This window comes from Pogona vitticeps, chromosome 1 (genome assembly GCF_051106095.1).
Source record: "Pogona vitticeps strain Pit_001003342236 chromosome 1, PviZW2.1, whole genome shotgun sequence".
Lineage (NCBI taxonomy): Eukaryota > Metazoa > Chordata > Lepidosauria > Squamata > Agamidae > Pogona > Pogona vitticeps.
Genome location: NC_135783.1, coordinates 224,369,665 through 224,386,420, shown reverse-complemented (window position 1 = coordinate 224,386,420; position 16,756 = coordinate 224,369,665). Strand labels below are relative to the sequence as shown.

The 16,756-nt window shown below is 40.8% G+C and overlaps 1 protein-coding gene and 1 long non-coding RNA gene across 3 annotated transcripts in view; one reads left to right on the top strand and one right to left on the bottom strand.

Moving 5' to 3' along the window:
• The window catches only part of THSD7B (thrombospondin type 1 domain containing 7B), a 642,879-nt gene that overhangs the window by 167,280 nt on the left and 458,843 nt on the right, over positions 1-16,756 (top strand). The gene's annotated exons all lie outside the window — the stretch shown is intronic.
• The window catches only part of LOC144583383 (uncharacterized), a 34,294-nt gene continuing 30,559 nt past the window's right edge, over positions 13,022-16,756 (bottom strand). Inside the window, exon 2 of the long non-coding RNA XR_013537131.1 lies at positions 13,022-13,090. This is a non-coding gene — a long non-coding RNA (uncharacterized LOC144583383). The remainder of the gene's footprint in view (positions 13,091-16,756) is intronic.

The window sequence follows — 16,756 nt, the reverse complement described above, 5'->3', positions numbered from 1 at the left end:
GTTCAGTAGAACTTTACTCCTGCATAACTGTGCATCTAATTACTGTCTTAGTGTCTTGGGATGATGATCATTTTTAAAGAACAGCTTTTAAAAGTCACCTTGAAAATGATGGGCTTCTCTATGCATGTGTTGTTTGTATATATACTGGGGTCATATAACTGACAGCCTTCTGAACAAACTGCTCTTAGCTTGGTTAAGATTTAATGATTATGCTGGTGAAATTATGATGCACAGTAAAGCCCAATCTATTAATGAAAGCAGAGCTTGCAAGTAACTAGTTACATGTAATGTAAGGACTCACTTTATGGTTAATGACTATTGTAACTAATAATTACAAAGTTACATTTTAGGTATAATAGGTAATATTTAAATGAAGCTGGCTGCCAAGAAATAATGAGTAATGCAGTATATGTTCAATTTAAAGTGTAATGTTCTGAGCTCTGAGATCTGCTACTAAAGTCTACCATTACTCAAGCATACTCTCTGGCAGTGCAGCCCCTAATCACTTTAAGGGGGTGATCAGACAAATGAAAAAAAACCAAACAGTGAAAGCTGTGCAACCTTTTGCGCTGTGTCTTGGCTCACATGAGACATGTCTAACTACTATACAGTATGATGCTGTTATTGTCAGTTAAGCTTATTAACTCACACTTAAGTTAAGAGTTGCCAATTAACTTAAGAGGATTACTTTAGAGGGTCTTGTGAGCTGGACCCTTGAAGATAATTAAGGCTACAATCCTGTGCCCTTCTATTTAAAAGGAGGCACAGTAAAACTCAATGACCCTGACTTCTGAATATGCACCTTTGGGATTGTATTGTAAAAGTTCATATTACTAAAAGGTATTAAAAAACTGTTTTCCTACTGTGCCAGATTAGCTCTCCTGCCACACTATTAGCAGCAGATCCAGGTTAGTTATCCCCCTCTTCACCACATCTCACAACAGGACATGGTGGAGTTGTTAAACATTTGTGCACCTAAATGGCAAGTTAAAGGATTGGGAAAGCTTAAACAAGCTGGATACCAGATTTGCAGAATATTGTTGGGGCTGCATGAGCAATGGTGAGGTCTTAAATGGCACTTAAGCATCTTTAGAGCTTGTAAGCTTTTTTGGAATATAGTTTCAAGAGTCACTTAGGGAGCACATCCTGTGTACATTCTGCCTGGAGGGGTGTGGATTCTGGGTGTGGTTTTCCTAGAAAAAGCAAAGTTGTGATTATCTTCAGATGAAAATTGTCCAACAAGCCAAGACAACAGCAGCAAATGAACTTGATTAATCAGTGCTTAAATTAGCAAACATCAAATCAACGTGCTTACATCAAATCAAAATACTGTTCTTTGAAATCATAGCTGATGACTCTTCTTTTGTTGTAATCCATTGTGTTATAAGACAGCAGTCTTGTGCCCACTTATGTAAGAAAAAGCACTATTGAACAAAATGGGATTTACTTCTGAGTAAAATGCATAGGATTGCAAAATAAACTGTTCTGATGAACAGTTTCTTGTGCATTGGCTGAACTTGGAAAGCTACTTGCCTTGCTGGCTGGAGAGTCGAGGGCTTACATCTCAAAAATACAACAGTTTGAAGTTCTTTGCACTCAGTAATGCTACAAATAGAAGGGTTTAAAGGATGTTGTTGATCTTCATAATTCTAAATATTGTGCCTTCAAAATCATAAAGTGTAATTATGGGATGCAAATTTGAAGTATATCACTCTGGAGCGCTTTGGAGTTTGTGATAACCTTTTCCCTCGTACAACTTTTACTTTACTAGTAGAGAGTGGTGGTAGCTACTTTGCTAGGCAATCTCAGAAAAACTCTCTTGAAAAAGGTGTTCCTTCTGATTATCAGCGTCAATAAGAGCATAGGAGAAGAAGGTTTTCAGAGCACAACACTTAGTTATCTACCAGAGAGGAAGGGGATGTATGTAGCCTTCAGCATCCTTTGCAGCCACTCCAGTAAACTCAGTCCTGAGTTAGGGACACCACTGCTGGAATAAAGAATTGGTCTCCAAAAGCTTCAGACTTTGGAAAAATAACACAAGTGAAAACAGCACACAGTATAATCCATCATCTTGGAGGTCTGCAGTCCTGCGTGCATGTAAGAAGAAGCCCAACTGAACAAGGTCAGGATTGCAAAATAAACAAAACTAAATAAATCTATCCTGGAAAAGAACCCCAGAATCAGTCCAGCAACATCTAAGTATACTCACTGGGCAAGGAATTGTTTTCTGGCTTATTATTGGGGGCTAAATGGGAAAATTAGAATGCTAAAATTGAGGGTGAGGGTGGGAAGGGGGATTTTCTCATGCGGGAAAAGGACATATCTGGATTGTTGGAGCACTGAACAACAAGAAACAGCACAATATCAAAATATGATAAAAATACATACATTCAAACAAATATAATAACAGCAGGATAGATTAAAGCAGATGGCAATGAAGGTGATAAAAAGGGTGATGAAAAGGATGGCAAAAAGGATGGTAAAAGGGAGGCCAAGATCTCAAAAACCTAATGCTCACGAAAAGCCTGGAGGAAGAGCCAGGTCTTCAGTGCTCGTTTGAACCTATCCAGTGAGGGTGCCAGGTGGATCTCAATGGGAAGGTTGTTCCACAGGCGTGACCACCGAGAAGGCCCAGTTTCTTGTTCTTTCCCTCATGGTCTCCTTCGGGTTCAAGGCCCTCAACCACCCTGCCTGTGAAGAACATGTATTATGGACAGAACTGGCTGGGAACAGGCGTTCTGATAGGTACCGAGGTCCTAAACTGTTTAGGGCTTTGAATGTTATCATCATAACCTTGAAGTTGATGTGGAAACAAACCGGTAGCCAGTGAAGGGCAGCCAGAGTGGGGGAGATGTGCTGGAATTTCTTCACCCCAGTTATTAATCTGGCCCCCAAATTTTGGACCAGTTGAACCTCAAGGGTAGCCCCATGTAGAGAGCAATGCAGTAGTCTATTCTTGAGATTATGAGTGCATGAATCAAAATCGTGAGTGTCCCTGAGTCTAGATAGGGGCACAGCTGGGCAATCCTCCGAAGATGGAAATGGGCTACCCGGCCTACAGATGTCACCTGAGTTTCCATAGTGACATCTGGGTCCAAGCAGATGCCCAAGCCGCAAACTTCATTCTTCGTGGGAAGAGTCACTCCCCCAAAGGAGAGGGATTTTCCCAACCCACTGATGTCAGGGCTGCCCATGGACTGAGGTTGAATCCATCTTGTCCAGATTCAGGCTCAGTCCATTTGCCCTCATCCACCCCAGAATGGTCCCCAAGCAGCATTCAACGGGAACAGCATCCACTGCAGCTGGAAAACAAGAGAGGTAGAGCTGGGTGTCAGTTCTGAGTCTCTGTAAGGATCCACATCAAGCTGAGGATGCCAGGGGCCTTGGAGAAGCCTTTTATTGTCTGAAAATCAGCACTGACAGTTCCTGTGTAGCAGGACCAACAACAGCAGTTCTGGGACATTAAAAGTGTCTGTGAAGGCTTCCTGAGGTTGAAACAAGATGGAGTGGGGAAGAATAAACTTTTAACTAAGATAAAAGGCTGTGAGTGTATGTTGTGATCAACCTTGCACGTGCAGAACTGCACAAACAGGATTCAAACCAGTACAAAGGCATTTCTCATGTTGTCCCCAATAAAAAATTGAAATCAAACCATAGTTGGGATAAGCGTAATGCAGAACAATGGCAGAGATAAAATAGTAAACGTTGGTAGACGCTGTCATTGTGGAGCTTCACAGCTGGCAAGCACCAGCAGACTTGTTGCAATGCCCTATGCTTGCTGCCCAGCTAATCTTTTTAACTACTGCTGCTTGAATACAAACTGAAGAAACATCTCTTTATGCTGACCAGGGGAAAACGTTATTTTGATTTTAATTTGGCACAGTTGGCTCTTTCTACCTGGTGAATAAACCAAATATAACTAAAACTAAAGCCTGTTCTGTCTTTGTGCTATTTTTCCACACTCTATTGCCAGGGGTTGTGCTCAGCCTGAAGAACTGGAATTCTCTGCATGAAAGCTTGCAATCTGATTCTTTAATTGTCCAGGAAAAGGTATCACCCACTCTCACATTTGTGTCATCTTGGGGACCACGTGGCTTTTCCCTTGTTCTTGCTGCAACAAATAGTCTCAGCAGACAGGATGGCAGGCAAGATGATATGGGAAGGACTGGGGTGATATTTCTCTCTCTCTCTCTCTCTCTCTCTCTCTCTCTCTCTCTCTCTCTCTCTCTCTCTCTCTCACACACACACACACACACACACACACACACACACACACACACACACACACAGAGAGAGAGAGAGAGAGAGAGGGGGGGGGAGCATGAAGAAGAACAAAGGACAGCTACATTATTCCCAGTATACCTCTTTCCATGCCCACCTCAGGCAGGGCCAGTAGCAAGGCCTAACTGAGTGCTCTTTGAAAATAAAAGAAAGCAGCAGAAATGAGTCAAGTGACCATCTGGGTGACTGAAGGGTGTGTGTTGCCATATATGCATGCGTATGGATGCATATGCCTTCTTCAATACCACCACAGTGACTCTTCAGTGGAAGCTGATTTTGCAAAGATCTGTGCTGATTTTGCAAAGATCTGTTCTAGCTTTTAGCTTGAATTTTAAAGAAGCTGAATGTGTCTTCACATGGATAGCTGCTGTAAAGTTTGGACTAAAACCCAGACCAAATGTCCCGCTTCCACTGCTTCGTGTCTTCTGCTAGAAAATCAACATAAATACAGGCAGGACAAATGATCTGTTAGACAGATCTTTGGGATAGCTTGGCTTCCACGATTCCCATTAGAGAACTAAGCTTTTCACTATAATCCTTATTAGCTTTATATCTGAGTAAGTCCCATGCCCAGTATCGGTATCAAATGAAGTCACATTGAGGAGTTCAACTTCCAGGATTTGACAGGCCTCATCCAGCAGGCAATAAAACTTTGCTAGGCAACTAAATATGACAAGGAAAAGGAGAGGGTATGTGTCTCTGGAGGGGAGGGCTGGTCTGTATTCTCTTTGTTAATACTGGAATATAAGCTGTGGTAGAATGGTTAGAAGCTTAAATTTCTAATTAAAAAGAAACAACCCTAACAAAACTAAAACAAATTAAGGTTGGTAACTTAAGAATCTAAGGCTCTCAGTCCCTGTTGAAATATAATCTTGTTGTTTTATAGTATGCAGTTGGGAAGATATTCATTCAGTTAGTAAAATTAAGTTCAATAAGGTCCTTATATTAGCACCAAAAGCTTGCAGGAATTGTTGTTCGCAACTTAGGAGTTCATTTTAGAAAAGATTTCAGGAAATTAGGTAGTAATTGATACAATCGTTACCAAAAAAATTGTGATGAAGAATTGTTATTTAGTTGCTCATAAATTCATTAGGTTTCATTTTACACAGCACTGGCACATATTCTTATTGAATGCCTTTATTCTTGGCTCAAAAATACAAGAGCTATAAAGATTCATAGAATGAGACACACAACATTATCAAGACTTTATTTAGGTTAAGAGTTAATGGGTTGTTTAGAATAATAGGACAAGCTCTTTCTGCTGGTACAGATCAAATTCCTTGCTTGTGTTGTACATTTAAACACGGATAACTTTACATCTTTATCACTGCATAAACAAATTATTCCAATTGTGTCTGGAAATGAGCAAATACCTGTTTCTATGGCAAGGCATAACAAGCAGTTTTATTAGTTTATGACTTGATGACTCTCTTGTGCCATCAGAGCTGCTGGAAATATTTTCTTTCCCATTATATCTCACAGCTAGGGGCTGTTTTACACAATATGCAGCAACAAATCTAGATTTGCCATTTCAAGCAGGATTGCCTTTTCAGGCAATCACTACCTGTGGGACCAGATTCTGTAGAAGGGCTACTGAGATTCAGTGGTCTAGTCATTTCCTCAAATGGTCATTTGTGTGTCAGGTGTAGTGTGTGGGGTGTCGGCCTGAAAGGAAAAGGGATAGCTCCTTCTGTCAAGCTCACCTTTTGATAAGGTGATCATTTTCTCAGTGCTAGAGCTGTCCTGTCCTGATTACATGTCAGATACCCTAAAGCTTTCTCCTGGCAGCTGGAAGGGAAAAAAAAGGGGACAAATAAAAATAAACCAGAGTGGGCAGCTCTGCAGACTGCCAATGACCAGAAGCCCTATTGTCATGCGCCATTCAGTTTATGACCTGGCGTCAACATTTGTACTTCTCAACTCTCACAAATGGGGGTATGATGATAGTTTATATTTGCATGCACGGTAAGTGATTGGGGGTTGACTCTCAATTGTATGAGAGATGTGTGCTAGGAATGACAGAAGAGAAGTGTGAAATGATATTTGTGAATGGAGCCGCAAGCTCATCGGTTTGTACGATTTCTAGCTAGAGAGATGATGTTTTGTATATAAGGATATAAAAGACAGAGAGAAAGACATAAAGAAAGAGAGAGAGAGTTGGAACTGAGAGCCTGCTGGAACTATGGATAAGTTAAAAGTTAAGGGTGAGTATGCTCTGTTTTCAGAAGAGGTTGTGAGTACAGTGGGGTCTCTACTTAAGAACATCCCTACTTAAGAACAATCCAACTTAAGAACAGCTCCATTTGCTAAATTTTGCTTCTACTTGAGAACAGAAATCCAAGATAATTTAAAACGTTGACAAAAAGCTTTGTATTTGTTGCATGTCAAATGCTTGATTTCTTATATTTCTGTTTGGCCAGGGCTGCCCTAGTCTTCACGCAGATCGAGGCAGCTGCCTCAAGCATCAGATTGTCGGGGCTGAGGAGTGGCCCTGAGCTGTTGGAAGGCAGAGATGTGACCATGCTATGGGTCCTGCTGTTTAACCCAAAAGCTACAGTGGGGTCTCTACTTAAGAACGTCCCTACTTAAGAACAATCCAACTTAAGAACAGCTCCATTTGCTAAATTTTGCTTCTACTTGAGAACAGAAATCCAAGATAAGAACAGGAAAAAAAACCTTTCTTGCTCTTTTTTTAACCTTAGGTCATCTTAGGTTAAAAAAAAAATTCTCCCCCTAGTGGTAGAGTACGTATTAACCAGCTTTGCATTAGTTCCTATGGGAACTAATGCTTCAATGTACGAACGCACCTCTACATAACAAAAAAAACAGCCAGAATGGATTAATTGGTTTTCAGTCCATTCCTATGGGAAATTTTGCTTCAATTTAAGAACGTTTCAACTTAAGAACACTATTCCCAAACGGATTAAGTTCTTAAGTAGAGGTTCCACTGTAGTTTCTATGGACGGAAAAGAGCAGATACGGATTAAATGGTTTTCAATGCATTCCTATGGGAAATGCAGATTCAACATAAGAACTTTTCAACTTGAGGACCACCTTCCAATACGGATTAAGTTCTTAAGTAGAGACCCCACTGTAATAGTGTGGTCATTTTCTGTATTTGTGTCAATGCAGTTGTCTAATTATTTATGTATAAAGAACTGACACTATTTAATTATGAAGAAGTGTAGGTTCATGGCCGTATGATAAAGGAAAAAAAAAACTGTTCGAAACATAGTTCTTACGTTCTGTTTTCACCTTTTCACTGAAGCTTTTTTCCCCTTTTTGTGGCTTTAAAACAAAATAAACTTCATTACTGTTACCATTTTAGAGACAGAGGTCATAGGGCATTTTACCAACATATACCACTGGCCAGTACTAAGGTACATGGTTTATGTAGTGTCATCAAAGTAAACAAAGTGGGGTTCTTTGGCAGTCAGCCCTTAGCAGTAGCAGCGTTTCAGCTGCAGTGTAGAAGGGAGCCTTGGCTGTTTGCCTGGCTTGGAGGTAGGGATAACTCGGGAGCGGTAGCCCCTGTTCCTAAGTTTAATTGGCAACTTCAGAGATAGTGCAAGGGTTTCTTGGTGGTGGTTGCTGGGAGGGGGTATGCACAGGTACATCATAATGCCAGAGCTAGTGTTTGGGGAATACCACTAGCTTGCTTTCTGTAGGTTCAGGCATAAACTGCTTCTTCGCTCGCCCCACAATGAGAAAGTGAGTTTATTTTCAATGTATTCCACATTTCTCCATTGAGTCCCCAAATTGGAAGGGATGTTCTCCTCCAGGAAACCTGCCATCCTGCACAATATGGACTTTGGGCCAGTAGTTTGTAGCAGTACTCTTGAAAATTACTTTTCCCAAGATGCACAGGCATCTCAGAAGGCAAGTGCTTGGTTTCCCCAAAAAGTAGAATGAGGAGGAGGAAGAGAAGGTTTTTTCATTGCTGCTTTTTGTTGAATGGCTGGTACTAAACAAAAGCAATGGTTTTGTTCTTTTTTTTGGAGGTGGGATGATCACTAGAGAGGGTGTGAACTAGAAAGGTCTTAACTGGCTTAGTTTCAAATCCCCATCAGGGAAGAATTTGGAGTGGGTAACTTTTAACTTGTAGATGAAGTGACACGTGTCTCCCCTGAAACATGTACTTCCAGGCTTGGACGTATGAGTTTTCTCATGTTCCTAGAGAGAATAACAATGCTGCCTACTCTATGAGGTGGTTTTAAGGATTGCTGGAATTACTGAAACAAAGTATATGAGAGGCCCTGGACATTTGTGGAAGGTGAAGTGCTAAATTAATTTAGTATTCAAAAGAATCCACCATGGAAACTTTGCAATAACTTTCAGAAGTTCAGCAGTGCATAAAGAATGTCAGAGATGCCAAACTTTTCCTTTAGCAGTAGAGAGGAAGAGCAAAAAATGAAATACATTTTACGTCTGGCATGTTTTGATCAGTACTTAATGTGGCGAATACTTTGAGCCGGCATCCCATCTGTATCAAACAGTTGTAAATAATGACCCATCTGTTTGGAAATTGTGGTTTTGTTAGCACATTCATGAATTCAGTGCTTTGCATAATTATGTTTGTTAAAGAAATGCACCTGAGTTTCCGTATTTAAACTGTTTTTCTGAACTGCAACATTTTGTTGATCTTCTGTTCGTATGTCCTGCTGACTGAAAAAAAGAAAGCTCTCTTCAGGATACTCAGGTTTTTTTGTTTTGTTTTGTTAAGCTTGAATAAATGTTCAGAATAATATTTTGAAATGATTGTGAATACATTAAATCATAAACATTTGTATTTCCATTTTGTATCAGTAATTTTCTTTTTTTAAAAAAAAAAAAACATAAACCCCTAATTATTTCAGAGAAGACAGGACTGGAGTAGAAATTAAATGGCAGGAAAGTTCATGTTTTGGGTTAGATAAAAGAAGTGTCAGGGATTATTAAGTTAAAATCATCATTTCTTTGCAGTTAATTTAGTGGTTGTTCAGAAGGCTGTATTAAGTATGACTGAGCAGTCAGATGCAGGGGGGAAACTCTAGCTCGAGAGAAAGAGAAGCAATCTATACAACTCAGTAGTTTTATGGCAAGTCATAAATCATTACTAAAACCCTCTCCCTCCTCCCATATGTGTGCATTTTGCTTCCTTGGGTCTATTCATTTTTCTCCTAGTTTATCTTATCCTGCTGTGTGTGTTTTTTTATGTTTCTTAAAGTAATATAGGAAAATGGAAACTTCTTTGTAATGCCTTGACTTACCTTCCCACATCAGCTTTGTTCTCAGTCACAATAAACAGAATAGACTGTGTTCATATCCACTTACCTAAGTAAAAGAAAACTGGCACATCTTCTCTACCTAATGAGAAGGCATGACACATTAAGGCATGTTGTTAAAAATTGTGATTTTGATGTGACTTGCTCTTGTGTGTAATGAAAAAGACCATCAGCCACAGCCAACCATGTATTCTATACAGAAAATATATCCATTAGTATGTTGCAGTCAAAATGTGACTTGATTGTACCTTTCTACTTAGGAAAAGATATTAATTACAAACAGCTCGTTATTGGAAGTGATATTTTGAAGCAAGCCGTTAGTTACTGTAACTGTCTTCTGGGATTACTGCTGTTGTAAAACATCTATGAGATGCACTGTAAAAATAAGAGAGTTCAATTGGGGTATTGGACATTTTTTTCACTTGTGGGTAGAGACAACAAGCCCCCCCCCTTTTAAAGTCACAAATATGTACAGAGCAGGTGAATGAATTGGACAGAACAATCAGAGAGAGCTGCATGACAGTGACTGTATGGCAGAAGACCTAGTAGTGTGGGCAGCACCAGCACTGACCACAGCTTTCATCCACCTCTACTGAAGGAAACTTCTTTGCAGATAGACCAGTATGTTGTAGAGTTTGTGCTGGTCAGTTTCTAAGCAGAGAATGAGAAAGGGATGTGCATGTGGTAGGAAGAATTATGGAGGGAGTGTAGTTAACTGCTAAGAATTTGCTTCCCATTTTTACACAAGTACAATTTAGTTCTTTCTGTTTGTGAGTAGGCAAGTTTAAGGAAGTTATGCATTCTACTGCTTCTAAACTTTACTTTTGAGAAGGAATTCAGTGTTCCACTCTTCTCTAGTTCTATTATTTCTTCTTTATCTCCCTACCCATTCATTTATACTTTGTTTTCCCCTTCCCTACGTCTTCTGGGTTCTCTTTCCTTCCTCAGATCAAATTTCTTCCGGCCTCTTGACTAAGCTTTTATTTTGCTGCAGGAATCTCCCTTAAAACTCTGTTTTGCAGACAGAGTTTTAAAGTGAATGTGCTTCAGATTTCCTTTTATGTGGCATGCTTTGCCAGCTGCTTATATTTAAAACACTTTGCTTAAGTATGCTTGGAGTCTTTGCCGGAGGGGAGGAGGATTAGTAATTGAAATGCAACTCGTTCTACTTCTGGTGACCTCTTGGTGCCACCATTGGTGAACTTATTCACCATCCCACCTGCCTCAGTGAGTACCAACTACCATTGCAGTTGCTTCAATGATCCTCATACATTCCCGAAAGTAAGCAAATGTTTTAGACCACTGGTCCCCAACCTTGGGCCTCCAGATGTTTTTTGACTACCGCTCCCAGAAGCTTTCACCGCCACCTCTGCTGGCCAGGATTCCCAGGAGTTGAAGTTCAAGAACATCTGGAGGCCCAAGGTTGGGGACCAGTGTTTTAGACCAGTGTTCCCCAACTTTGGGCCTCCAGATGTTCTTGGACTACAATTCCCAGAACCCTTCACCACCACCTTTGCTGACCAGAATTTCTGGGAGTTGAAGTCCAAGAACATCTGGAGGCCCAAGGTTGGGGATCACTGTTTTAGACAGTCTTTGTTTGCCTCTGCATGCTGGATGCACAGTTTTGCATCACCAAAAACTCATTTAGTTGATTGATAAAGCAATAAAAATACATTTACTACCAACCAAGATAAAAACGGTTTATTAAATAGTCTTTGTCAGATATGAATATTCTTCACACCATTTCACATTTTTTAAAGACTGGTATCCACTAGGTAAAGCACAGTACCTGCCAACACACAGTTGATGGTTGATTGTTTTGAGCATGGAACTATCAAATTATGGAATACCAAGTGATAACAGATTATAACATGCAAATTGCAAACCAGACTAAGAAACCTAAATCAGGAAGTAGTAACTCTACAAATCAGAAAGAATGAATAATTAAAAACAACATTTTTGAATGGTGCATTTTATGCACTGGTGGCTGTTCCTGAGCAGAAAGCACTTCCACTTGGACAACATGAAAAACCCATTTCCCTGCACATCTTCCCTACTCATATAAGCTCATAGATGACTGTTGACCTGGTAGGGGCAGTACACAAAATTTTTGCCTGAAGTATCTGCACTGCTTGTTACATTAACTGCGCTGAAAAGTAGCACTAGTGCTGGCTAGTGGTCTTCTGTAATAGAATGGAAATGGGAGGCTTTAATAAATAGGGGAGATGGGTGGAAACTGAATGCCCCAACCTGCACAAGCTGAACAGTCTTTTTTCCTAAGGCAAAGCACCATTTGATATAATCCTGTGGTTTGTTCATGTCAGTGGTCCAGCTGTTCATAGTATTTCAAATTTTTAAAATCAAAACTCTATGTTATCTTATTTAATGCACCGCCTTAACTTGTTGAGTCAGTGGACTGTACAGATAGACAAATTTGGATTGATGGTTCAGTTTTCTTGGTAAAAAACTGTGTAGTGCTACCCTAGGGTGTATGTATAAAATTTAACATTTTATGTGTACAGCTCTGTAGGAGGTCAGTGTGTATGAAGACCTGAATCATACAGTGATATCACAAATCTATTTTTAAACATTCTTTATTCTTTTTTATTTTTAATTCTTTATTTAGCAATTGCTTAATTGTTTAGTATTAATTTTTCTTTATTGTGAGAGTGAGTAAAAGAGGAATGGTGTAGTTGAGTTTCTATGTGGAGTGCTACTCACGTGCATCCCTTTAAGAATGTGTTAAAGCAGAGGTCGTCAGCCTTTTCCTTACTGCAGACCGGCTGAGCCTCTGAGGGAGGTGGGGCGGCCCCTCACGCTCGTGCTCTTGGATGCATACACCAAGTGGTGGGGGATCGTGCGGGCAAGAACTTTGCAAATGGGGTATGGTTCCCAACGTGAGTCTGAGAATACCCCAAGCCAGCATATGTATTCTTTCTGCCTCCTTACTGGGGGAAGTCTTACCTCTGTTCCCTTCCTGCTGTAGACATAAATGCTTGCTTGCCCCCCCCCTCTCTCTCTCTCGGCTCTGCACCACCCCCGTTGCTGCCGCCGGGCCGCGAAGACAGACCTTCCCCCCTCCCCCCGCATGCACTCCCCTCCCCACAGCTGCTTTGCATGCGTGGGTGCATGTGTGAAGGGGTGAGGAAGCACTCACGCCGGCGCTGGCACGCGCGGGTGTGTGCAAAGCATCTATGGGGAGGAGAGTGCATGCGGGGGGCAAGAGGGAAGGTCTGTCTTCATGGCCCAGTCTGACTCATGCCAGGGACCAGGGTCATGGACTGGGGGTTGATGACCTCTGTGTTAAAGAAAGGAGTGTGACAGGCTGAGTGGCAGCCTGATGACTTTGAAGTAGTGATGCCATTCTGAACTAAGGGATGCTCTCACAAAAAGAGCAGAGAGCAAGAGTAATACGGTTTCTGTCTGTCTGTCTGTCTGTCTGTCTGTCTGTCTGTCTGTCTGTCTGTCTGTCTGTCTCTCTCTCTCTCTCTCTCTCTCTCTCTATCTATCTATCTATCTATCTATCTATCTATCTATCTATCTATCTATCTATCTATCTATCTATCTATCTATCTATCTATCTATCTTTGAACAAATTAAACACAGATGAGAATGTAGAAAGCTGTTTTATACAGAATCATGCCACCAGTCTATTTAGCCTTGTATTGGCAATGCTGACTGGCAACAGCTCCCCAAGATTTCAAGCAAGATTCTTTCTTTGCACTGCCCGGAGATCCTTGGCAATCCCTGGGGATTTCCCACCCATGTGCTAAGTGTACCCAACCCCACGTTTCTTCCTGATTTAGAGCAAGGTTCTATGTTTGCTGTAGGTGTGTCCTTTGCTTTCCAGAAAGGAAATGGCATAGAGTTTGCACAGAGGCACTTTATGCTACTTAAAGAGACCTCCTCCTCTTCCTCCTCCTCCTCCTGGTAGCATTAACCCATGTAGGAAGACACTTTGTGTGTGACAGATAGAAATGAGTATGCTTTGGGAGATGAAAACCAGTGTGAAGTAAGCATGCAGAGAAAGTGAGAGGGCAATTGGTGAGGCACTTTCCTTCCTTTGAAAAGTAAATAATATAGTTGGGAACAACTCAGTTCTAGTGATAACCTATTGTTGTATGTGACATATGGTAAGGACACAGTCATTTGAAGAAGAAAGGTGGTGCCAGACTCATTGTTTCTGTTCTGCACTCAACCTGACTGCCCATCCATCCTGGAAGTTTTATGCATTCTCAGGATTCCGTTGATGTAACTGGGATTTCTTTTCATGCTGATTGGGAATTTTTACTCCCCCAGATGTTTTAGACCAAAGTTTCCATAGTCTCCTCCTGCTGGCCAATGTTGCCTGAGGCTTTGGAGACCTGAAGACCAAGAGATGTCTGGGTACAAAGGTTCCCTGTCCTTACTTTAGTGCAAGGATGCAGAATGTTATTGAACAGCAGCTCAGTTACTTCTCATCATTGATAGATCTTATGTGCATTAGGCTTCAACAACACTTTAGGTGGGTAGTGAGACATACCTCCTATCCCTGGAAGTTGAGTCATGGCTACTGGACTACTTTCTTCTTAGGCTGAAACATTTCACTACTCATCCAAGTAGCTTCTTCAGTCTGAAGAGAGCTGTTAGGAGAGCCCTGATATATCCTCCATGTTAGTTTCACTTCCCCCTGGTCTGAATAGGCTTGTTAGAAGGACAAAAGATGGGGGGGGGGTGTTGAGTGAAAATCCCATTTCTGCAGTCCTCCTCCACTCATTGTCATGGGTTGTTAGCAGTTGTTAACAATGGGTCTTTCTGGGAATGGATGAAAGGACGGCATGATAAATAGGAGACAGATTGTGTCTAAGGTACACCTGTTGAGTGAGGGATTTTCTATATGCACATGTGTGGCCTCCCTGACCCCTCTCTCAAACCACCTATCTTCTTGATCCAAAATGAGTACATCTTGGTCAGAGCTCCAAACACTCTTCTTTGCATTGGACCGCATATACTGTATTGCTCCTGTTGTGTTTTGGTGTCCAGTCTTTTGGGCTACTTGGATGAGTACTGAAACATTTCAACCTAATAAGAAAGAAGTCCAGTTGCCATGACTCAGTTTCCAGATAACCACACCTGGATGACTCACAATCTTCAGAGATATATTGCTACTTCCTATCCCTGTTTTAGTGGATGAATCTGAAGGAATTTATGCTTTTTTGGTAGCTTATATACACCATGTCTGAATTCCTTTCGTATTTTTGCCACAGCTGCTGAAGCTACCGTGATTTTTCCTATCAGAGAATACTAAAGGTATCTCAAGTATTGGCAGCAGTTCTACCTGTTCATCACTCATCCCACTTAAGTAACTTAAGCGAGAAGTGGCATAAGAACTAGCAGGATGCCTGATGTATATGTCAGCTGTAACCACATGGGGGAGTATTGACAAAAATATTAATCGGCAGAAGCCAGCAAAGTGAAATTGTCTTTTTGATTATGCTGACCCTTTAATTGCAGCCAACAGGCAGCTTCAACGCTTGAATTGTATGGGGAACAATCTATTATTCTGCTGTCTTCATACTAGCCTCCATCCCCACAGATTCGCATTGAGCCTGGGAATGAAAATCCTCACTTGGCTTCATAGAATTACAATTTTTGTGCAAATTAAATAAAATTGCACAAATAATTCAAATAATTCTCTGAGGTACGTAACACAAATTGTGCAAAATGGTGACAGCCAATGTTTTGTTGTGTGAACATTCAAAATTTTGAAATGTCGGGGCAGTTGCTTTTGCCTTTTTTGTAAAGCAATTACCCAGTTGTTCACTGCTTGCTGTATGTGTGGGCTTTACTTCTCACAGATAAAAAAAATACACTAGTTTTGAGCAGAGACAAGTCTGGACAAATTACTGAGGACCTGAGGATAAAACCAGCATTGCTTGGAAGTGAAGAATCTTGTGGGCCTTGAACATTTCTCATTCAGGTGCCTCAAGACAGCCTAAATCAACAACAGCAACAAATTTAGTGAGTTTTCTTACATCCTTGGGCTGTTGTTGTTGTTGTTGTGTGCCATCAAGTTGCCTCTGTCCCATGGCGACCCTATGAATAAGCAACCTCCAAAATGTCCCTTGGTTAGACTATGCATAATGCTTTGTTTAGCAATACTACATTGGATTTATTTATTTATTTTTACTCATACCTTTGGGCTTCATTTCATGTTTTTGTTTGTATCATCTCTGTGAAAGGTTTTAATAAAAATGTTATGATTGGAGAAATTTATACTGCACCTTTCATATTTTACTTTAGGCTAATCTTACTCTGTTTGTACAACCTTTTCTGCACTCCGATCTTAAGGCTGTCATGTCTGCAGGTTTTTTGTGGCTTCATTGACACATCAGTATTCTTCTCCAGCTCCATGTTCTTTTTGCTTAATATCCAATCTAATGAAGAGTTCTGAAAAACATGGACACTTCCCCCTCAATAATATAGCAACATAATGGAAAGTCCTAATTGAGACATGCCCTATTGTAGATCTTCAGAAAGGTGCAATCCTTCAAAGTTCCAAACATTGCTTTTCAAAAGCAATTCATTATATACCTCTTTAGAAAGCCTTCTCTTCATTGCCTCATTCTTTTTAATGTTATAGTTTTTCCTTGCAACTCCTCATGTTGCTTTTTGACTTTCCTTTTGGTTTTAGAAATGTTTAGAATTGATCAGAGAGTGACAAAGAACTTTCAGTGCAGAATGCCTCTTAAATGCTTGAAAGTGTCCCTTGAAATCAACTAGATATCAGTTAACTAGATGTCGCTACAAGAAATAGGCACAAACAACTAGTTCAGCGGTTTGTGCCAGTTTGTTTCTTGGTCAAAGAAGTTTTTGGCACTCCCCAGTCTTGCCTCCTCTGCTGGTTTTCCACGTGGAGGCACCGCCCCCAGCTTCCCTGCCCTGCCTCCTCTAGGTGCTGCCTCTGAGTGGGTTCCCACTGAAGGAGGCGGGGCTGAGAAGCGCCAAACACCTTTTTTTTGGACGAGAAATAAACCAGCACAAACTCCTGATTGGTGGTTTGTGCCCATCTCTAATCACTACTCATTTCAGCAAAAAATATATAAAATCATTTCCATTTGTTGCACTGCATTTATTACACCTTTATAGCACCGTTCTTAAAAATATATTCCCTTGAAACCAAGTCACAGCAATTCATTATAGGTAATGAGTTACATGTAACTTGCTACTTC